General features: G+C 38.6%; 1 protein-coding gene across 4 annotated transcripts in view; it reads right to left on the minus strand.

Annotated features, from left to right (window-relative positions):
• LOC110835180 (uncharacterized) overlaps positions 1-24535 on the minus strand; it is a 160206-nt gene that overhangs the window by 52613 nt on the left and 83058 nt on the right. For 3 of the 4 annotated variants that reach the window (XM_087343410.1, XM_087343412.1, XM_087343409.1), the window contains exon 2: positions 9475-9540. The exons of the other annotated variant lie outside the window; for it this stretch is intronic. The gene's annotated coding sequence lies outside the window, so the exon portion shown is untranslated. The remainder of the gene's footprint in view (positions 1-9474; positions 9541-24535) is intronic. 4 annotated transcript variants of the gene reach the window in all.

Here is a 24535-nt window from a genome sequence, read left to right on the forward strand (position 1 = left end):
CTTCACCATTAAAGAGATCAACTGGTTAACCCTTTGAAGTCAAAGCTCGTCTAAATATTACGTATTTAAGAACTCAGTCCGTACCGCGAAGTAAACACGACACTACACCATTAGAAAGATCGACTGGTTAACGCTGTTTAAGAAAATAATCGCTGTTTACACTGAGAATCATATGAAACACGTAAATACAAAATGAAGAGTTACTGACTGTTAAAGCAGGTGGTACATATAGTTACCAATCGGATTTCAAGGTTTAAAAATGTTAAGATCGCTTAATCACACGCCCTTCCCAAGTTTTTGTTCAAAATTATAATTCCTAGACGTAACAGCCTGTACAGTTAAGTAAGGCGAAAATCAAAATGGCCACTTGCTTTCGAAAGATAATTCCAGATTATTTCATACTATTCTGTTTGCGAACAAATTTATGTTCGTCCTGAGAACAGGAAACCACGTTTCAGTGAAATACAATACAAAATATAATTACTGTTTTATCAACAGTGTGTCTGGAGTTTATTATAGACACTGTTTTGAAAAACCGAGTAAAAAATATATTATTTATTCCCCAATAAATTACACAAACTTTGGCGCCGATGTAACTAATTCCCTCGTTCCATAATTATATTTTTATTTCGTGGGAAATTAATGTCTGTGTTGTTGTCCGAGGAGGTCCAGTGCGTTGAACTCGTGAACTCTCTCCAAATCAGGCCCTGAGAGGTTTAGCTTATTACAGTTTAACGTAGTTGGGATTAACATCTATAAAATGTTTTTGGTAGTTCTTTTGTACGGATGAGAAACGCAATCTGCTGCTTTGATCGAAGAACATAAATTGTAAGTCGGAAACAAAAATACGTAGAAAATATTTTTACGTAAAACGTAGAGTGACCTTGTATCGATAGGACACTGAGTTGGGCGTGTAGGTTGGTTTGAGACTCCAAATTTTGATAAGGAAACCTTCTGGAAGTTTCTTTGAAGATCTAGGAGATGGTAATAGAATTTTAGGTGGAATCTTAAGGAGATAAGACTGAGAGGTGAACAGTACCAGCTCAAGATCGGGGTCCAATGGCTTTCGTATTGACTTCTGCTACAGGAGATTTTTGTGAATGTTACACTGTAGTAGGGTCTTCGAACAGGAGACCCTCAAGTTAAAAGACAGTGAAATGCAGGTTGCATTACTTGAGTAAGGAGACGCACACAGCGAAGGTTAGGTTCAGTAGACAGAAGCTCTCTTTGCAAACAACGAGACTTGCGTTGTCTCAAATGACATTCACCTATGACCTTGACCTCTCAGATTTGAGCATGGAAAGAGAAGTACGTGTGGTTGGTTACTGGACCATGTCGACAACATGTGCACTCGAAGCAGACCACAAAGTAGACAGACTGAAGAGAGAGAGAGAGAGAGAGAGAGAGAGAGAGAGAGAACTTTTAAACCTCAGGACGTTTGCATCGATACGCTCGCAAATGCCAGACGATAGAATTGGTTTTATGAACTGATTTATGGCTTCTCTAAGTTAGAACAACATTACTCTGAGATCTGTGCAGAACACGCCACCTCCTGCCGGCTGGGTTGATTGAGGGCTTCTGCAAACTAAATTGGTTTTCGGACCCGAATATACTCGTGTGTGTGTGTGTGTGTGTGTGTATGAAGAAGGATAATAAGGTAGGGAGCGAAAACAGAGATATAAAACAGAAAATGCAGGATAGAAGAAAGCTGGAAAGAATTAACTTAAAAGGAACGAATATGGTACAAAGAAACACAGAAGATAATGAGAAAGGAACATATAATACATTACACGTACATGCACACTTTTATACGTTTTTATCATTTGATGCTATATTTTTCGCATTTCGTCGCAATATTAATTAGGACCTTTGCTTCGTATTCGAGCTGTTATTGGCTATAAATTCTGCTGGGATATTCACTGTGCTATAACAGCCAAGTCTCGGATGTCCCAATGACAAATTAACTCTACAGATTGCATAATTAGAAGGATGGAACGTATTTTTTTGGCAGTAACCGAAAGCTTAAGTAAATGTCACAGTATCTTTTCCCTTTGGTATCACCCAGTGGTGAACGAACTGAAAACACGAACACATTCAGCATACATCGCGGTAACTATGGTAACACTGTTACAATATTACATTATTTTACAAATTCTATCCCAGCTACACTCGAAGTTTGAGATGAGACCTAAATGTACTTTTCTTTAAAATACCATAAAACATAACCGTCGGCCATATTAAATTACACATGCCTGTCATAGATTTCTGTCTTCTGGGTTATTGCGCTGTGTAGTCTGGTCGATGTTAACCAACGTTTCAGAGGTCATACTGCCTCCGTCATCAGGGCGATGAATATGCCAATAGGGTGTGAGGAGTTGGATTTTATAGGCAGGGACGTGAAAGGTGTAGCCTGCCCCGAGCCAATGGGAGCAGGTATGGGAGTGGACCAATGGTAGCACGTGGGCGAGGGTGGGAGAGGGAGAGAAAGTAGAGAGAGAAAGGTGAGTGTAGTTGTATGGATAAAGGCCCTGAAAGGGGCCGAGTTACTGGTCTGGTTGGTTCTGGCGGCGCACTCTTGCTCGTTCTCGGAGTCCTCGGAGTGTGTGGATCAGAGGCTTCCAGGACCGGCTCAGGTGAAGTCCATCTTCCCTGTTAAAGTTATCAGGATGAAGTTCGATCTCGATGGCTTCCCTGATTAACCGGTCCATGTAGCCGGTTTTTGAGGAGAGGATAGAAGTGTCCTCTAGCTGTATCTTGTGCTCCAAGTTGAAGCGGTGTTCAGCAACCGCAGATTTCTCGGGCTGCCCGAGCCGGATGTGGCGTTCGTGCTCCTTGATCCTGGCCTCAACGGAACGGCCTGTCTGGCCGATGTAGATAAAGTCTACATCGGCCAGACAGGCCGTTCCGTTGAGGCCAGGATCAAGGAGCACGAACGCCACATCCGGCTCGGGCAGCCCGAGAAATCTGCGGTTGCTGAACACCGCTTCAACTTGGAGCACAAGATACAGCTAGAGGACACTTCTATCCTCTCCTCAAAAACCGGCTACATGGACCGGTTAATCAGGGAAGCCATCGAGATCGAACTTCATCCTGATAACTTTAACAGGGAAGATGGACTTCACCTGAGCCGGTCCTGGAAGCCTCTGATCCACACACTCCGAGGACTCCGAGAACGAGCAAGAGTGCGCCGCCAGAACCAACCAGACCAGTAACTCGGCCCCTTTCAGGGCCTTTATCCATACAACTACACTCACCTTTCTCTCTCTACTTTCTCTCCCTCTCCCACCCTCGCCCACGTGCTACCATTGGTCCACTCCCATACCTGCTCCCATTGGCTCGGGGCAGGCTACACCTTTCACGTCCCTGCCTATAAAATCCAACTCCTCACACCCTATTGGCATATTCATCGCCCTGATGACGGAGGCAGTATGACCTCTGAAACGTTGGTTAACATCGACCAGACTACACAGCGCAATAACCCAGAAGACAGAAATCTTCATATTCACCGCTGTGAGAACCTCAAGTCTTACATGCCTGTCATACTTTCTTTGGTTTAAAAAATGCATTTTATTTATTTATTCTACGTTTAGAATTGGGATTGGATTTAGATTAAATTATGTATTCTGCAGATTCGGAACACGCTACTGACATGAAATCTGTTTTTATGTCTTTTAAGAATAATAAAGTTACACGTTTTAATACTGAACGGCTGTTACAATGAATTTTTTTATGAACAAGATAATTAAATTTAATATGATTTAAATCGTAGCCCACATGATACTTAACCCTTTGAAGCCGAAGATCGTCTGAATATTATTTACGAATCCAGACCGTACCGCGAAGAAAACACTACACCTCACCATTACGAAAATCAGCTGGTTAACCCTTTGAAGCCGAAGCTCGTCTTCATAATATTTACGAATCCAGACCGTACCGCGAAGAAAACACTTCACTTAACCATTAGTAGTCGAATCAGGCGGTACCACATAAGATTTAACAAAAGAACATCCCGGTCAAAGCCTTAATCACGCGTTAACATATGTCGTGCGATTGGCAAAATTATACAGCGATAAGCCATAAAAACATTATCATTTCAAACAGAGGAGCCCGACCCGTACCAGAGGTAGATTATGTAAGTAACCAAGATGCAAATCACATTACACACTTAAGTATAGGGTACTACGAAAGTTGGTTTCCAATTCAAAAATAAGCTCTTTGAGATTCTGCATTCCACTTATGTACTTACGTCGATTTATTTCAGACACAAATGTATTTTTGATGAAGCATAATCAATGCATCGTATTCATAAGTTATACTGTTGACTAGACCAGTTGTGAAGAATATAAATTATATCTCGATAATGAATCCCTAGACAGAAGATGGCTGTCTTCTGTCCTGTAGTGCCATGTAATCTGATCGAATTTAAACGACGTTTTAGAGGCGCCAAAGCCCAGAAGGCTGCCATTTTCATTCGATTAAAGCAACAAAGGCCACGACCAAGAAAACTGTACTGGGTTCGAGCCTCCGTGAAGATGTTTCTGCACAGAAGAACGGCGCAAAGACCAGAATTCTTCGTTTCGGCGATATTACAGTAATGAAGACGACGTGTCCTGGATTAAAATCCAGATGTGTTTTGGGACAACTTTTTATTCCTACGTGCAGAGTGGATCAGATGTGTGATAAGGTTTAGAGAGAGAAATGGAGATTTGCCAGACTTCCGCGCAGCGACACCGCGGGCAGTAGGCTTGCGTTTGAGTTAATTACTTGTAGTTACATATCACCAATGCACAGAAATTTGAAAGTTATATGCCTCAAGCACTCCGCTGTCGTGCAGTGAAGTAGTTCTTTAGGTGCAGATTTCTAAGCGTTGTCACCAAGTCATTTCGCGCTCTGAATACCGGCCGAGCTTTGCGTCAGCGAAGTATTGAAAATTAAACCGCATGACTGAATTTTCACCTCTCCCCCCCCCCCCCTCTCTCTCTCTCTCTCTCAGTAACAGCAAAACATTTTCATTCAAGCTAAATGGAAAGGATTCGAGACAATGCCGAGTGTGATGAAATTTTACTCATACCACACACACACTGAACCAGTCTGTGCGTGTTATATCAATACTAGGGGCGGACAATTATTTTTACTAGCGGGCCGAATGCGGCTATTCGAGAGGGGTACACAGATTGTAAATTAAAAAATTGTTTCATTAAATACGATCAATTAACACCTGTCATCGTACAAAGCCACCTTACCTGTATATAACTTACAGGCAGATATATTATACAAAACGGTATAAATCACCAACTTAAATATGACATTCTAACACTTCTCAAGACAATGTTTGGACCTGAGGAGGCTTTAGAAAGCGTTAGAACGAGATTCAAATTTTTAAAGTTTCGTCAAATATTATTAAGATTATTAAATTAAGTGGAATGAAATTGGGGGGATACAAATGAGAATTGAATTTAAAATGTTGGTTGGAAAATGGAGAGAAAAAGACAACTTTAAAGACCAGTTTATAGGAGTATAATATTAAAATGGATCTCAAATAAGTAAGATACGAAATGGACTAGAATCGCCACATTCGATCAGAGACAAGTTGTTAAAACGGTAATTAACCTTACGGACACCTCAGAAGGCAGAAAGTATCTTGTGTAGATGAGCAATTTTCTTTTTTTTTTAGTGTTCTGTCTGACGACAGGTCCATATGAACAGGATCCTTCCATCCTTTTCTCGGACTGGGACCTGTTCATATACGTTCTTGGCAGATGATCCAGAAGTGGTTTGCCATTGCCTTCTTCTGTGTGTGAGTGGAGTAATTGTTGGGATGCCACGGAGGAAAACTCCGTGTTTCCTAGACCACGGCCTTGCCCAACACAAGTTATAAATTCGGGCACCGCCGGGAATCGAACCCGAGACCCCAGGATTACAAGGCCAGCGTTCTAACCGCTAGACCACCGTGGCGGGTCAGATGAGCAAATATCAGCTAAAAGAAGGACTCGGTTTCACGCCGTTAGGTTGGTAGTCGTTAAAAAATCTTATCTCAAAAGTGTTAATGACAATGACAGCACAGAATCCGTATTAGCCCAAATTAGTTTTCATCAACGCAACTTTAATTCAGCGTAGGTAAGTACCAAACACTGCCTGGGACCCACACTAAATTTTCGACAAATTCTCGCGTTCTCTTGTGACACGGAAAGATGATCTTCATGATTAGCCTAATATCTTAAAATCATCGCGTTTTGCCCACCCCTGGCTTGCAGATGGGACAAGCTCGCCTCCAGGTGTAGCTGCCAGCACCTGCTACGGTCCACTGGCCTACATACCCACACTCTGCAAAGTAGTTCCACAGCGTTAGTAGGTCTGTCTGCTGCTTCTCGGCAATCGTTTCAAGTTACGTACATGGACCAAACAATTCTCAAATTCCACTCTCCGAAGGCGGGAACCAGGGTTTATATTACCTTCTTAACATTGCTACTTATACATGTAGGATTTGAGGTTCTCACAGTTGTCTTCTGGGTTTGGTAGGAGTTCAGCGACGTTTCATAGTACCCGTCGTCTTAAATTCACAGGCAGCAAGTACGTCTGAAACGTCGGAGAACTTCTACCAGACAACACCTCCCTACAACCCAGGAGAAAAAAATTGTTTTTTTTTCTGTTCTATAATAAACATGGCGGCTTGTCATACAAACTTCGGTAACAGTATTTAAAAACAAAATTAAAACGTTAATAAAATCTTGCAGTTCAAGTCTGCCTTCAGAAATGATTTGTAAATCACTTTCTTTAATTCGGGTGTTCAGTGCCGTGGTCACAAAATCACGCCACCGAAAACTATCCCAATGCTGATAAATCTAGCGCAACAGTTAAGGTAACATTCTCTGGTATTTTTAATATTATCTTCCATTTAGGCCTCGATTCCCCAAGTGACTTTTCCCACTCGGGATAGGCAACCAAATTTTTTACGTATTTTATAATTCCCTAAATGTAAAACAGATATATATATATATATATATATATATATATAGTTTAAAAAGCATGTAATCTGGCAGTTCAACTATTTTTCAGAGGCGCTCGCTGCCTCCATCATCAGGGCGATGAGCTAATCTTGTCAAATTATCAAATATTTTAAACTCTATACACGGGGTGTGTTCATACATGCATATAAGAAGTGCCTTTTGAATCAGCGTATTTTTTTTTTGCGTGACACAAATATATATTATAGCTAATCAATCAAATTCATTTTCCCCCCTTCCGGGGTTCCTACAGTGGACAATAGTCTGGCTCTTCAGAAGTATCGATAAATTACGCGATGCATCCATACGCTGACATAAAATGCATTTTCTCTACATTACATCGTTTCGATTAATCGATACTACATACTACAGCCAATCCTCACAGGTTGCAACGCATTATGTCAGCTGTAAAATTTAAAATTAATGGAGTCATGATGGTATGATAATACCATTAACATTAAGACAGATACCATTAATTTCAATGTACCGTATTATTCTGCTAAGCCATAATAATTTAATTTTTAGCGGCGGAAATGTCACCAGGCCACATCGATATAATCGTAAAAAATTAGACGGGAACAAATTGCAAAATTTCAAGTTGCAGGTGAATCATGTTTAACACTTACTGACAACTGCTGTTTACGTTGGTGTTTAACAAACCGACTGTCCTCTATGACTTGTCGACTTTGAAGTCAATTGATTAATCGGTCTCATTTATAAACAAGGCAATTCTTTTATAACAGCACGCATTTACGTATGTAACTATCAGTCTGGTCAGATAACATCGGGAAAGTACAGTTCCTTATTGGCTTGCTACAAGCTGTAACTCACTGCCAAGAATTCAAGTTTGTCCTTTCACGTAAGCGACGTTTGCAACCTGTCATTAAAAGGTTGACACAACAGTTAAAAATTGCATAATATACCCTATGGGTGTCTGGAAAGTGTAAGCATAACAGCAAATAAGTCTAATAATCATTCCCCCACCTTAACTGCCCTATTTTCACCTAATTTATACTTATATTCCGAAATAAAATTTACAGTAATTACGTTACAAAGTTTCCTTACTCAACGCACGTAAAAAAATTAAGAGTTTGCACGCAGAATTGACTGAAATGTGTAGGACATGATCCAAACCGTATTTGAAAAGTATGGGGGTTTGTAGATCGCATCTCTGCTCAACACCCCAGCGTTAGATTTTCACGAGAACCAATAATTTATTCCCTACATTCTATAATTTATTAACCCCACAATTTTCTATCGAACTCTACCACTTTCAAGAACTATTTACATGGACCACCAAACTTTATTATACGTTATTTTTAGAGTAAAATGTGTTCATGCTATCAGCCTTAAAAGTGTTGAGTAAAAACCAAGGTTTCGGAGACTAACTCTGTATCCATCATCAGGGTCAATGTCAGGAATATATTTGCGAATTTTCGTCATTTGTCACACTGATCCTGATGATGGAGACACAGATAGTCTTCGAAACGCTCGTTTCTATTCAGCATTGACAACAGTTACAGTCTGGCATTCAGTCGACGTAAATGTTTCAAGCATCATGTAATTATGTTAGACTTAATACACAGTCCAGTTAATCGTTTGGCAGATATCTAAAACAGTTAACTGATCATTTTTATTGATTAATTTTCTCCTTATCAATAATCAAGTCAAGGTATTTCTTTTATTACCCAACGTTTATAAGAAATGGGAAAAATTAAGCACACAGCTGGAAGGCTGTCTCTGTCGCTAGTAATATTTCGTCTCAGAAACTGCTGAACATTGTGACAAATCTTAGTAATGTAATTCGGTGGCCGACTTTAATTTTTACTCTTATTAGTACATGACCCTTGATTGTGCATAGATCATTATAAAGTTTACTCATATTCCTTAAAAGATAACGTGTCCTCATACCGCAAATGAGCACATAACAAATTATATCGTCACAATATCGCAGACTCCTATCTGATACACTTTCTTTCGACATCCTTAGAACGCTGAGACATACAAAAGGCTTCAAGACGTCAATAATTAATGTGATTGGTTTTGCAACGAGTTTTTATAACCATGAGTACATTTCATTTGCATTAATAGACCATTAAGGCCAATGTGGTACGCAATCCTCAAGACGATTAATTGACCGGATACAACTTTCCTCAATTTAACCGACTATTTGCGTGCTTCGTAGCCCGGGAATCAACTATAAACCTGATGACAAAGGTTTTCGTGGTTTTTCTCAGTCCCTGCAACATAGGATTAAACTAAATTAAGCCACGACCACTTCCTTCCATTATCCTTCTTCACTATTCATAAATCGTATAATTATCCGACTCGATATTGTTTAAACTATTGCCAGCGTGACTTTCCAGCATCCTTCCCACTTTCCTTTCCATCACAAGCTTCTTCAGAATACGACAGACAGACAGACAAACATGCGATTACAGCTCAGTGTTTAATGGAGATCCGTACTTACTGATCTATTTCGTCATGTTTCAGTTCGGGCCCAATGTACGAGCCGCTGCTGAATTTTTGACCTTTTCTGAAAACAAAGGGAAATTTGGTTAAAATTATGCACCTTCAGGGTCATTTCCTGTCCTTACTTGTGGTATATTTAATGACGATTTCAGTAACTCGGACCATAGGCAAAGATCGTCGAATAACAATTATGAATAATTAAATTCTGTTCAGATGAACAACCAGTACTGTATATATTTATTTTGTACAGTCTATACACAAACGTTTGAAGTTTATTGGTGTTGTAAAAATTATATAATATTAAAACATTTTGTTGTGTAAAATATTATATTAGCGCTCTTAATCGTAAATACGATTTTATCGCTTTTATTAAAACGACATGTTTCGACGGGTAATACCGTCGTCTTCAGGTTTTTATAAATTTAAAATATTTTAAAAACTATTAGATATTTGACGCAATGTATTATAATGATCCGTAGTTCTGTTTGTGGCTTTCCATTTTCATGGTAAGTTGCTTATTGTAGTCAGACGTTATATTTATCTGTGGAATTAATGTTTAATTATTTTCTTGGAATGAGTATGATAATATTTTACACAACAAAATGTTTTAATATTATATAATTTTTACAACACCAATAAACTTCAAACGTTTGTGTATAGACTGTACAAAATAAATATATTTAATCAAACACAAACATGACGCATATAAGATACAAACCAGTACTGTATTTGATAAAGTTAACTTTAACTCAGCTGAGAATCTAAACAATCGAGGTATAATATTTTAACTCCAACAATTACATTCGAGAAAACGTCTTTCGCACTAATGGGTCGTATATCTGATAGAAATTTCCCAAATATTTAATCTACTTAAACTCTTTAGCATGAATGACGTGAATGTTATCCGGAATTGAAAATCAAAGACGAACAAAAATTTAAATTTGACATGCACTGTTTACATATTTACATCTACACACAATTAAGTTCAAGGTTTACATGCGTCATGATTGTGTTTTTGATTAAAATATATAATAAATTTAAAATTTAAATGTTAAAATATATAATAAATATATAATAAATTTAAAATTTAAATGTTAAAATTTTAAATTTGCGCTATTCATCAATAGCGCAAATTTAAAATTTTAACATTTAAATTTTAAATTTTTAACATCCTAATAAAGTTTTGTGTATTGACCTGTATTTTATTATATATTTTAATCTACACACAAGTTAACATTTATCGTAGATTCATAATTAAACAATGTAGTGATGTATTTCTGTTCATAACGTCCACCAGTACAGATTATCAGTACACAAAATTTGCCAAATGTAAACCAAAATCTTCGCACGGCCGCCATGTTCATCATGCCATATGACGTCAATAAATCCTTTCGCTGACGTGGACTTCAATCACTCTCACTGGAAAGGACTAAGAAAGACACGAATAGTACCTCAAATCCTTCTACTACGATAATACAGGGTGATTCTAAAAGGACTTTACAAGTTTGAAAGTGTGTAGAAATTTAATCAGAAAGCTTTCAGAATCGGTTGAGGTGTCATTTTGTAGCAAAACAAACTTAATATTTTTTAAAATAAAAATCATTTAGCGCGCATTTTAGGACCACCTTAAAATCGCCTGTACCTCATAACTCTTGACGTCAACACGTTGGCATTTCTTATAAGAGCTCAACAAATCCGCTAGGTTTCTCGTCCGAGTGAGACGTGTTGTTAGGACACGTGTAAGGTGATGACGGTAGTGGCTCACCTCTCCGCTGCGCAGTTCAATAATTGTAATCATTTTCTGGCAACATACGAAGAGGCTTAAAGTTACATGTCGTGTTATGTTAATGGTTAACCAATTATTTATTTATTAAATTGTGCTCTGTATAATAAAGAAGAATTTGTCTGATTAACACCGGGTTTTTATGGCTCACAAGTTTACCATAATTACGTATTTATTTATTTTGTGTTCTGTCTGACGACAGGTCCATATGAACAGGATCCTTCCATCCTTTTCTCGGACTGGGACCTGTTCATATACGTTCTTGGCAGATGATCCAGAAGTGGTTTGCCATTGCCTTCTTCTGTGTGTGAATGGATTAATTGTTGGGATGCCACGGAGAAACCGGGGAAGCCCCCGGAGGAAAACTCCGTGTTGCCTAGACCACGGCCTTGCCCAACACAAGTTATAAATTCGGGCACCGCCGGGAATCGAACCCGAGACCCCAGGATTACAAGGCCAGCGTTCTAACCGCTAGACCACCTCATCTTATTATTATTTAGTGTTCTGTCTGACGACAGGTCCATATGAACAGGATCCATCCATCCTTTTCTCGGACTGGGACCTGTTCATATACGTTCTTGGCAGATGATCCAGAAGTGGTTTGCCATTGCCTTCTTCTGTGTGTGAATGGAGTAATTGTTGGGATGCCACGGAGGAAAACTCCGTGTTGCCTAGACCACGGCCTTGCCCAACACAAGTTATAAATTCGGGCACCGTCGGGAATCGAACCCGAGACCCCCAGGATTACAAGGCCAGCGTTCTAACCGCTAGACCACCGTGGCTCATAATTACGTATATGTCCCTTAAATTAAAATATTCATTCTTATAACTTTTATTCTACCCCCATACCCAGAGAACTACATTACTGGTTTTCATTTTTATGTAATTATGTACAGATATTTTTCCTATATTTCTTAATTCTACAGTAATAATAGGCTACAATTTGTTGATCTCTTAAAAGATGTCTATTCATTTTCCACCAAAACGTTGTCCCCTCTGTTTAAAATATACACGAAATGCAGTGATCCTTTACTATGAAAATTACAGCGTTACGTGTGTAAAAGCTAGAAACATATGCAGGAAACCAACGTCAGATGCAGTTACTGTTCTTTGGAACAAGTTAAAGTCTCCCACCTGGTAGTGCAGTTGAACTGAGGATGCATTCTTCTGGGATCAGAAGTAGAAGGAACCTGCCATCTGTGAGGGGGGACTGCGGGATGTCCTTACGACAAAGAGAAGTCGAATGATGGGACAGCAGTCGGCTGGACTCACTCTGACTGAACCCAATGACGTCAATCCACTCTTTCATTGAATTCAGGAGAAACTGCATCTATTTACGTGGTGGTTATTAACAACGTCGATATGTCCTGCTGAGAATACCCCGGAACACGAGACCATATCTCTTGTTACCACAAAATGAACACGTCGTACATTCACTAATGTCTTTCAACGCTTTGGAGTTTTATAACTGAAGAGTCGAAACACAGAAGGAGATATAACAAGAAAGACAAATTTTCGATAGCCCTGATGATTAAGGCAGTAAGCACCTCCGAAACGTCGGTCAACTTATACCGAAAAACACAGCGCGACAAGTGTTCTCTGACGCGATTATATATGTTTAATTTAAAAAAAAAACATTACGATAAGTGAAATTCAAGACTGAGTATCTTTCTTTCCGTACGCACGGATTAAAAACATTTCATATAAACTTAAAAATAATTTTCACCATAATATTAGCTAAGTGTGTGTGCTTTTAATGCTATTTTATAAAACAAAAACATTTCTGGCGCAAGATTTTATCACTTCCAGAGAAAGCTGGTTTCAAAACTTATGCTTTCCTTACATGCCAATAAAACGTACTGATATTTTTATACACACGACAGACATTAGTCTAGGGATTTCGCCTCTGAAAAATCACCGGTAGAAGCAGACGTATGTTAGGTGCCTACGTAGAAACGAGGCATTTTTTGCGGTCAAAACTTTCAGACCCGAGACGTGACGAATTCTGAGAGATTGTTCGTAAAAAAAGTGACTAGACTTTATATACAGGAGTGGTTAAGATTAACCCCATAGCACTCAATGCTAACGAAATACTTTTATTAACAATATAATTCTTAAATTTGCTAACATAGTATATATATATATATATATATATATATATATATATATATATATACATGTGTGTGTTTTTCGTGTGATAATTTCCCTAAATTGCGTCAACCAGCTGATCTTTGTAATAAGGATGCATTGTGTTTTCTTTGAGATAAGAACTGAGTCCTTAAATATTATTCAGGTCTCAAGGGGTTAACGAAAATATTTTTGGAAAGACTGGTAATCAACTTGCAGGTCGATTTAATTCCATATAAAGAGCCTATCGGATAGGAAATTACGTGAGCCCGAGAATCAAACCGAACGCGATTTTCCTCAGTCCTTCCAGACCCTTGTTAGAAATAGATCGTGAAACGAGCCTTTATCGATCGTTTCCTCTTTGCTGAGGACAGACTCGGCACACGATGGACCACTAAAATATTACACTGCATTGCGCCTATGAAAACACATCACGCACGAGCTGAGAGCAACAAAAGAAATCTGGATGAAACACGAGTCAAAGAGACGCTGAATTGTACTATAAATAAACAGAGTAAGTACTGGGATCGGCTGAGCACAGCGGGCAGAGCAGGGGGGAGGTACTGGCTTATTTACGTGTGCCCTTGTTAGGAGGGCTTTGCCCGGTAAGGTTGGCAGAATACAGAAATCTTGGTCGAGAGATCTTCAACAAGATTCTTCCCAACAGAAATAACAAGTCAGTTTTATCTTGCATTTGGAGAGGCGAGACAGGCATAATTTTAGTCAGAATACCTTGAATCACAAGACCCAAACTTATATGGAAGAATAATATTAAAATGGATGTGAAGTCAAAAGGACTGGGATCAATTGGCACGAGCCTGAAACCGATCTCGTGTTATTGTAAGCACGATATAAAATTTCGGGTTCCATTAGCCTAACCTAAGAGAGGTGAGGAATTTGACAACCTAGGTTCCTCTCAGGTACTCAAAAATGAATTAATCTAGATTTCTAGGCAGAAAAAGCTGATTTCACTACTACAATATCATAACTGTTCTTCGTGAAATGTCCAGTTCTTACCTGAAAATTGCGACATTCTTTGGATTAATTTTTATGAATAACTTAGTCACTTCTAACATTAATTACTTTACTATTAATTTTAAAATGCACAGGTAGACCTCATCTGCATTTTATAAATTGCTTAAACCCACGACATCCAAGGGGACATACTTTCAGCAAAGTAATAAATTACCATCCAACTGGCTGCTAGCATTCATTACCTTTTTCCAACTTTTACCAGCGAGTATAAATATTTCAAAACCCACCACAACATCCCTTTGTGAAAGCAATTCCTTAAGATGTCATCATAATTTTAACATTCTCTAACAGATAGTATTTATGTAACCTTAATTTCTTGTAGATTTAACCCCTCAAATGCCATCTCCTTAAACACAAGTTGCACGTTCCATTGATACAAACGATAAATTTAGTGTTAATCAACCTATGACAAAGTTAATAATATCATCAACGCTCTGCCTGTTTAGCTATTATGACAATATCAACGACAAATGTTATAGTACTGTATTTACCGTCGTGGCGCCACGAATCAAATAAGTGGAATGTAAATTCCATTAATGTCTCTGTCCTAAGCCACTGGAATCGATTCCAGGACAATTGTACGGAAAACAATACAATGCAATTACGTGCTCACGAATTACATGATAATATACCATTCGTTGTCGTCATTTGAAATGTGTTTTAAAAGTTAACGTTGTCTGTTTACGTCGTTAATTTTTCCATCCTAAACTTATAAGAGTTGAGAAGTAAGATTTGGTGTAAAGAAACTTCATACAAAATCCATACCAAGTACATAAAATGTCATCATATCTTCAATGGATACTTAACATCAACATTACTTCCTAGTATCTGGACTCGAAATGAAATCACATTCCAACATTCTAGTAACATCTTCATTATCTCAGTATGTTCAGGAAGGCAGAGCCACTTAAATATTCAGTCTGTGATGCACAGAAATGGCATGGAGACGAAGCGATTGAAAAGTTTCTTAACGATTAGAGAGGTGTACTCCGTGCCGGAGTACACACAATTCCACACAGATTGCTAATTTGAATTCTCCAACATGTTCCGGGCAAATTTGACAAAGTCTGTCTTATTCACACGAAAACAGAGACAAAATATAACACGAAACACTTTTATATTCAATTTTCGTTGTTACTAAAACACTAACCAAAACACGAACGCATACGTTTTAAACTCAGATCTCAGGTTATCACAGCGGTAAGTACGAATAGGGCTGTCTGCTGGGTTATTTAACCGTGTAGTCTAGAAGAAGTTTACCAGCTCCCTCCATCATCATGAATCGCCCTGATGATGGAGGCAGCAAACACATTTGAAACGTCAGTAAATTCCGACAAGACTACAAGGTGCAGTAGCCCAGAAGACAGCCATCTTTTTGTTTTATTGTTTAATTTGTTTATCAGAAACTGACGTGTTTACGAATAGCATAGTTAAAAACGGATTAACCATAAAGGGTAACTATATGTACCACCTGCTTCGAGAATCAGTAACTCTTCATTTTCTATTTATGTGTTTCGTATGATTTTCAGTATAAAGAGCGATTATTTTCTTAAACAGCGTTAACTAGTTGATCTTCGTAATGGTGAAGAGTTGTGTTTTCTTCGCGGTACGGACTGAATTCCTAAATACGTAATATTTAGACGAGCTTCGGTTTCAAAGGGGTAATGCTTCTGATATTAAAGGCAAATATATACGCCAAAAGCAGGTGCGTAATTTGCATAGAAAAGACGCGGAAGCTGGGATATTAATCCCTGTTAAGAGAAAGAACAACATTGTCCATGATCTGCATTGAAACATTACGAGTGTGTACTGAATTCTAACACTGTCTGAAGGACAGTGGCGAAATTTAATTTATATTTAAATGTCGGGGGCATGACCACCTACATGCAAACTTCAGCACGGTGATATATTAAAAAATGGAAAGCCATTTTTATTGAGCAGTGAATTTTTCGATTCGGAATACTTTCTTGGTTTTGTAGGCGCACATTTCTTGTCGTTCGTTCAAACACAATACGAATGTTTATAAACACGTATCTGTCAATATTTATGTAAACTTACTATTGAAGGTATATCGTTAGATGGTGTTCGTAATTTATGTCTACGTTATCAACGTCATTAAGTTCGTGCGATGTGGCCATATTAGCTTTTTAGATATTGAAAAGTCATCCTTCGTTGACTGACAGCAAAATTCATCCCGTACAGAAATTCCTTGTAATGGAACCCAGACGATAATTATGACTACAAAATTCCGCCAATGGACCCTGTTCTAAACCAATTTAATCCAATTCATTCATCTCCTCACCAGATTTCTATAAAAATAATTGTATTACATTTCCATCCTTGCCTAAGACTTCGAAATAATTCTCGTCTTGAACACTGTCCGACCACAGGTAACATGAAATCTCGTCACCGGACTATCCTAAGCCTCTTTAATCTAGTTCACATCGTACAAACTACCTTATAAAGTCCATTTTAATATTATCATCCTACATGCTGTCCGTACAGGAACAAAGTAATCCACTCCTTAACCCTGACATGCTGTTTTCCATATCACACGTTCTAATACCGAGCCTGGTAGCACATAAACGCACAGGACATTCATTTAACTTGTAATGAATGTGGGGTTGGGGGATGGTATAGTGGTAGTTACCCTCCAAAGCCTATCACCACTGTAGCTAGACAAAATCAATACCCCGGACAGCAGTCGAGCAACGGATTACCACTACAAAAGGGCGGGTTCTCTCTCTCTCTCTCTCTCTCTCTCTCTAGCTCGCTCCATCCCTGGCTTGAACCACTCGGATCCACCCCTCTGCTACGATCGCTGGGCTCATTCTTCATGCAGTTTACCCGCAATGTTCTGCCATCTTTTACGGGCATTGAGATCGATCACTGATCACATTCAGATCAGCAGGAAAATTTTAATTAAGGAGGATAGGACAGGATTGGCACGGCGTGTAGCAGGAGTGGTTAAACATTAAAAATGCATACAGAGATCGCGCGGAAAACTTGGAAGGGAGGAACCGACTTGGATAACTGAAGATATTGATAGAATGATAATATTAAAATGTTTCTGAAACAAATGGGATGCGATGATGTGAACAGGGACAAGTGGCGATATCTTGTGAACACAGTGATAAATCTTTACAGCTCACGTTTAAGCCATCTGTAAAAACTGTGGCGTCCACCACAGTTTTCAGAACCAAAAACTGTCTGTATTATATTATAAAAAACAGTTTTTTGGTGTTTATTTGCTACTCCAGACGCGGACCTCGAGGAAAATTTTGATGAACCACGGCAAAGGTTTGAGCAAATATTATTTATTTCAGATTAATTGATTCCAGCTTTGCTGCATTTGAGATTTTCACAGGGATGTAAGTAGTGATGGAAGTCTTCTCGGTTCTGGCGTCAGGAAGTGCTTCGACTGCCTATCAACATTCCGAAGGAAAGTACCTCCCTCAACCCTAAGCATCAACCCAGAAGACCTCCATCTAAGTTTACGAGTTAGATTTATATTACAGAGCAGGGCCATCTCATCAGGGATATTGGAGCAAGGCTGAATGAGATGTTAAATGTATGGCAAAATACATGAGTACAGTACAATAAATAAGTAATTTCCCGTCGAATTTCAACCAGCTTTACGCATCAACGTATAAATATCTGCTTCATTGTAGTTAGTGAGTTTTTTCGCGTTACATAGGCTATAAAACGTCTCTATTCATACAGAATAAATACAAGGCCGACGTGATAAACGGCGAAAGCAATCAATGCGATACAGAGATTCGTCTGCGACCTCAAAAATATTATCGGCACGTGGCAAGAGATTCGGTTAAGCAAGGGTCAGCCAAGCCACGGAGATTCTGTGTGGTAACCGGACCAAAAAATTACATTATAATTTGGTTTCTCCGTTTGTGTATTTGGGACCTCTCAGAACTCTATTTCAGCTTTCTAAGCACACACTTAAAGTGCAGAGAGTACAGCGAAAGATAAAGCCTCAAATTCACGTGGTAATACCTGTTATCATAAAAGAGAGTTTGACGACCGAGCCATGGCGGTATATAAACCATCAGGTTTAACTCTGAAGGAAATGCTACTATTAATTCATGAAACGGGTTCGTCGTGGAGGTATAATAATTGCATCTATATGAATTAAATTATTTATCTAATTATAGTTTCTTATGTTCTATCATTCAAGGTTACGTCGTCGACGTGACACACAGAAAGTTATATTTCTTTTCATATCTTGTCGTTAATATTGGGGATCAATATTTACATATGTTCACTTGTACATCTGACTCACAAGCTCCGTTCCGTCTCCCCGCTCGTTGCTAGGAGACCGTTGTCATGGCAACCAGACACGGTTTGATGTACAAAGCAATGTATAATTATTTGGATGTTTATAAATTGTAACCCCTGAGATGTGACAGTGCCTAAAATAGTATATAACTTACAAATGATGTGCGGTGTCGTATAATTTCACGCTTCAAACTTGAACGTAATAATATTTAAGAATAATTACCTGTCAACCTTTGTCTCGTACTTTAAGCCTAAATCATCGAGTTTCCCTCATGAAGAAGGCAGCAAGAATCTCTGAAACGTAAGTAAATTTGTACCAGACTAGAGCGGGAGAAATCCTCTGCTATCGTCGGGGATCGAACCCCAGCCGTCCAGTCCGTGGCCAGTTCAGTAACTATACAGTTGTAAGCGTTAAAGGAGATTCTCAGAACGCCTTGTCTACTACATACTAACAGTGGTTTCCATATAATCGAGATTCGATAAGAGCTTTTCGAGATTATATACGCTGACGAACAGACATGATCATTCTCTTATGCACTCATGTCACGCTTGTTGTGCAAAGAACGTAGTTAAAGAGCGGATGACTTCGGGGTCAGTGATTTTTTATGCGTGTCCTAGAAATCGGTCAGTTAAGTTTCATTTTAATCCAGCGAGTTTTCTCGGCTCTGACGCACACTTTCTACTTAGCATATAAAGTTGTTAAACCGAGTATATGAAGGAAATGCTAATTAGCTACTAAAATAACCGGACATCTTTACGTCTGGGGTTATTATGTGATTTTACTACGTAAGGACGAATAGACTGCACAATCGCAGGGCAGTGATTTTTAACAGTCCGATGATTATATTATTAGACATAGACACAAAATTTAACCGGGGATGTTGCAACTACACTTGGAGAATCCACTACTTCAGGCTTTAAAATCTGACAAGTGTCTCCCATTTCTGACTCCTTGAAGTTTTGGGAAGACATGAAGTCAAACTTTAACTTTTATGGAGTGTTGAACCAGCCCATAACTTTGAAAAATTGTTTGGTTGAAAACATTCCACACACACATACACATGCTTAATCCTTTGAAGCTGAAACCAGCTCAAATAATTAGTAAATTAGACCGTACTGCGAAGAAAACATAACACGTGACCATTACAAAGATCAACTGGTTAACGCTGTTTAAGGAAATAATCGCTGTTTACAGCGAGAATCATACTTAACATATAAATACAAAATGAAGAGTTATTGATTGTCGAAGCAGGTGGTACATATAGTTACCACTACGGTTTAAAGGACTAATTACGCCTCTGTAGGCTTATATCCCTACTTGATATCAAATCTACTTGTATGTCAGTGTTTGTTAGTATTGTAACACATAATTTTCACATATAAATTAGATTATAAACAGAAATCAAAATACTATTTGTGCTTATCTTCACATCACATGTAATACCATTAACCGGCTGTCTAAAAAACCTGAAATTTTGTACAGTACTCTCCTGAGTATACAAACATTCTAATGCCACGTCACGTAGACTACTGTCCCACTAATTCGATATATTACAAGATTATATTTATGGTAAAAATGTAAACACGTCAGTTTAATAATGTATGCTACATTCATATGTATCTTGTATCCTCAAAATCGTTTGCTGATGTTCGTGAATAATTTTTCAACGCTTATCCTGACATCGTTGGGCACACACCTTGGCCGCCGCGATCTCCGAACCTTATCCCGCCACAAATCTTTCTTTTGGAATTTCTTAAAGACGGAGTTTATTCAAACAGCCCACAAAGCTTGGATAATTTGAAAGACAAAAATGAACAGACTGTAACCAACTTTGACCAAGAAACACGAATCTCATTAAAAATCATAAATTCATTTCTCCCGCCTGAAGATGGTTGACATTTGTTGTAACACTGCTCTGTAATTTGTTCTCAACAAATAACAACTGAACCTTACGAAGCCAAGAAAAGCTTACACACAATGTTTCAGTTAGGGTTGAGCTTTAATTCAAACATATTGAACTACAAATAATACCGATTCATTGGTACAGTGTAATTTTTGATGAGAATTCAAGTGTGTTTTGCAAATGCATTGCTCTTTAATGACAAAAGCAAGTGTAGTCTGGCAATCGATAAGCTTTTCCATGCCCCGTGTCATTTACGTCTGGCACAGAAACACGTCGGTAGGAAGGAATATCCCCGGAGAAAACGGAATGAATGTAATGAAATTTTTGTTACGATTACAAAGAAATAAAAATGTTTTCTACGATATTCGCAGTGATCTCCAAACCTGGCAGTCAAATACAAAATACACTTACACATATTTATATTACAGAAATTGACTTAATACCTTTTCTGGTAATAGATGAAAATATTAAAAATTTAGCTGCCATCACAACTTGCCAATTCGCAATTCTTCTACATCGATAATTTGAACATGGCTCCTTAGGGAAGCTGTGATGTCGAAACACTCGCGCAGAGTCGTGAAATGACGACAGAAACTCTAATTTAAAGCGTCTCTTCATCACATCTCGTCAAAATACACAAGGTCATAGCAAAAACGTACTAATCTGCATAACGACGAGCTTCAAAGTTTCAACTTAGATAGGCAAAAGGGTGATTCAATCAATGATTATACGTTGGGCAAGGTATGAGGGACGCATGAAAAAATAAATCAGTACAAAATTTTATAGGGAAAACCTAAAGTGTGAAAGGTCATATAGAATATAACCTTCCAGAGCTAAGAATAATACTAAACTGGACCTTAATGGATAGTGTAAATACGTAGAATTGACTTAATTACCTCAGGATAGGGTCCAATGCGGTCTTTTGTGTATGTGGAATAAAACTTGTGGTTTCACAAACGCAAATCTTGTACCAACTGAGGAACTATACATTTTTCAAAGAAAAACTTACAGGTCTTCCTCGGGGTTAGTTACAGTTCTAACAGCGTAGAGGTGTTTCAGTGACTGGAATAAGTTGGCTCATTCAGATTCAGATTTGAAGATGATTACAAAAAGACCAATACGTTCTTTAACCGCAGATTTGTGAACATAAGTTATATATTAGGACATTAGAATTTTGTTGCAAGTTTTCTGTTCAGTGAAGTATGTTTAACGTACACGATATTTGAAATAGTTGACTATTCAAACATCGAGATGATCTACTGCCATTATACAAAGACAGACTCGTATTTTATTGCTTATAATTTTGATATTAGAAACAGGTAATGGAGTGGACTCTTGTATTATTTTTAAGAACTGTTTGGAATGTAGTATTATAGGTCCATATCATTCAATGAATTAAAAAAAATGTAAGATGGCTGTCTATTTAATTATTGTGGAGTCTTCTCTGATATATACCGGCAGACAGGAGCTACACTACAACGTCATTAATAATTTTCAAATATAACAAATTTCAATATTTTATCAATTATTTTCGCCGAGGCAAAAATCCTATTTCGACTAGTTTTATTTATCCTTTAAAAATACAAGACCACAGACAATGCAAGCTTGGCCAGAACTTAATGAACCTCATTGATAACCCGTCTCTGGTTGAGATTCAACCCCTGGTACCTTACGAATGGGAAACATGCATTACCGCTGTGCTACCCCACTGTTGAAATATTCTCTACAGTTAAGAGATAGTCTTTTTTTCTGTATCTCGTAGACTGTAAACAGCAAAAAGTTATCCTGTATCAGTCACTGCAGGTTAACTTTTACGTAGATAATTAACGACGAGCTTGAAAGAGCTTTCACCACGGAAAAGTCAGTGATATCAAAATAACTGTGAACTGGGGCATTCGGCCCCGAGCTCTTGTTTTGTGGTTCCTGTTTCCGGGATCTCCAACTTCAACCCGACTTGCAACATTTCTCTGAGCCACGAGTATCTTCCCGACAGCCTCGTTTTGCCCAGCGTTAAGCTCTCTCGCGCGTCCGCTAACATTTCCGACGCCGGGAACCGGATTCTGGCAAGACTACGGTTCATTTATTTCCAATTCCTACCCGATCCGCATCCAGAACGTCTATACACTGTCCGGACGAAGTTTATTGAGAGATATGAGGTTGTCGAATGAGATGGATGGGACAAGAGGTGTGCACCTGGAAGCCTGAGGGGAAGAGACCGCTGGGGAGACCTAGACGTAGATGAGAGGATAATCTCAGGCTGGATCTATGGGAGATAGGAGTTGAAGGAGACTGGATTTTGTTGGCCCAGGACAGGGTCCGGTGGAGGGCTTTGGTTAGTTCGGTGATGAACCTTCGTGTTCCATAAGCCATCTGGTTGGTTGGGTCCACTATTTGGGAAGCCTGAGGGGAAGAGACCGCTGGGGAGACCTAGACGTAGATGGGAGGATAATCTCAGGCGGGATCTATGGGAGATAGGAGTTGAAGGAGACTGGATTTTGTTGGCCCAGGACAGGGTCCGGTGGAGGGCTTTGGTTAATTCGGTGATGAACCTTCGTGTTCCATAAGCCATCTGGTTGGTTGGGTCCACTATTTGGGAAGCCTGAGGGGAAGAGACCTCTGAGGAGACCTAGACGTAGATGGGAGGATAATCTCAGGCGGGATCTATGGGAGATAGGAGTTGAAGGAGACTGGATTTTGTTGGCCCAGGACAGGGCTTTGGTTAATTCGGTGATGAACTTTCGGGTTCGGTAAGCCATCTAGTTGGTTGGGTCCACTATTTGGGAAGCCTGAGGGGAAGAGACCTCTGGGGAGACCTAGACGTAGATGGGAGGGTAATATTAAAGTCGATGCTCCTGTTGGTGTTCTCTTGTGAACACTGGTAACCATCAAAGACGAGGAATTTCTTGACTATCTCAAGCAACTATTAGTTTCTGAAGGACCCTGATAAGCAAAATCAATTCGGTAATTTAACGATCTGCATTAATTTCTGCAGCTTGGAACACCGAGATAAATGAAAGATTCACAAAGAGATAATCGTGTTGCCAGTTTAGGGAGAAAGAAATTGACAAAACATTCATTGTTTATTTAACGACGTACTCAGTAGCTTAAGACAACTGTCCGCATGAGGCCCGGTAGGCAAGAGACGTCTTTAGTACAAAGATATTTCTTTCATATGTCTTTCTTATTTTCCACTACTTCGTTGTTCGTAGTAACATTATTTGTTTGTTTGTTTTCTTGTTACTGATTGTTTTATAACTTCCAGTGTTATAAAATTTACCGGTAAATTTTTCATAAAATGAGAACAAGTGTGACGTTTTATTTTGTATTTGCGAGTTTTGTAAGATTCTCATTGCAAACAGAGATTTTTTCCTTAAACAGCGTTAACCAGTTGATCTTTGTAATGGTGAAGAGTTGTGTTTACTTCGCGGTTCGGACTGAACCTTTAAATATTATTTGGACGAACTTCGGCTTCAAAGGATTAAGAAATTACCAAGGCTGAAGATCTACTTTTGTCGAAGTTAATGAAGCTGATATTTAATTGGAAGAATTTAAGAGAACTGCGAAATTAAGTGGTCGTATCTTAATTGGAGAAAAGCATTTTTTACTCGAATTGACCTGGAGTTAGTCCGGACAGCCGATCTCCGGGCCGACATGTTAACCCGGGAATGCTAACCACTCGACCGCAACAACCGGTAAAATCAGAAATAGGAAGGAATAATTTCTTACATATAGAAGCAACATTTACACACAAATAATTGTAATTACGTCACATAACATAAATTTGTAAAAAGTATTTACTTACTGGACGATGGTACAGATTCACAGCAAATGACCATAACAAGGGCTGAGACACTTACCTGTAAAAAAAATAAGCTTAATTTAGTTATATTAATACTGTTAAAATAAATGAAATTTTT

The sequence above is a fragment of the Zootermopsis nevadensis genome, unplaced genomic scaffold, assembly GCF_977971745.1.
Source record: "Zootermopsis nevadensis isolate Lab colony 2312 unplaced genomic scaffold, Znev_1.0 Znev_ptg000005l, whole genome shotgun sequence".
NCBI lineage: Eukaryota > Metazoa > Arthropoda > Insecta > Blattodea > Termopsidae > Zootermopsis > Zootermopsis nevadensis.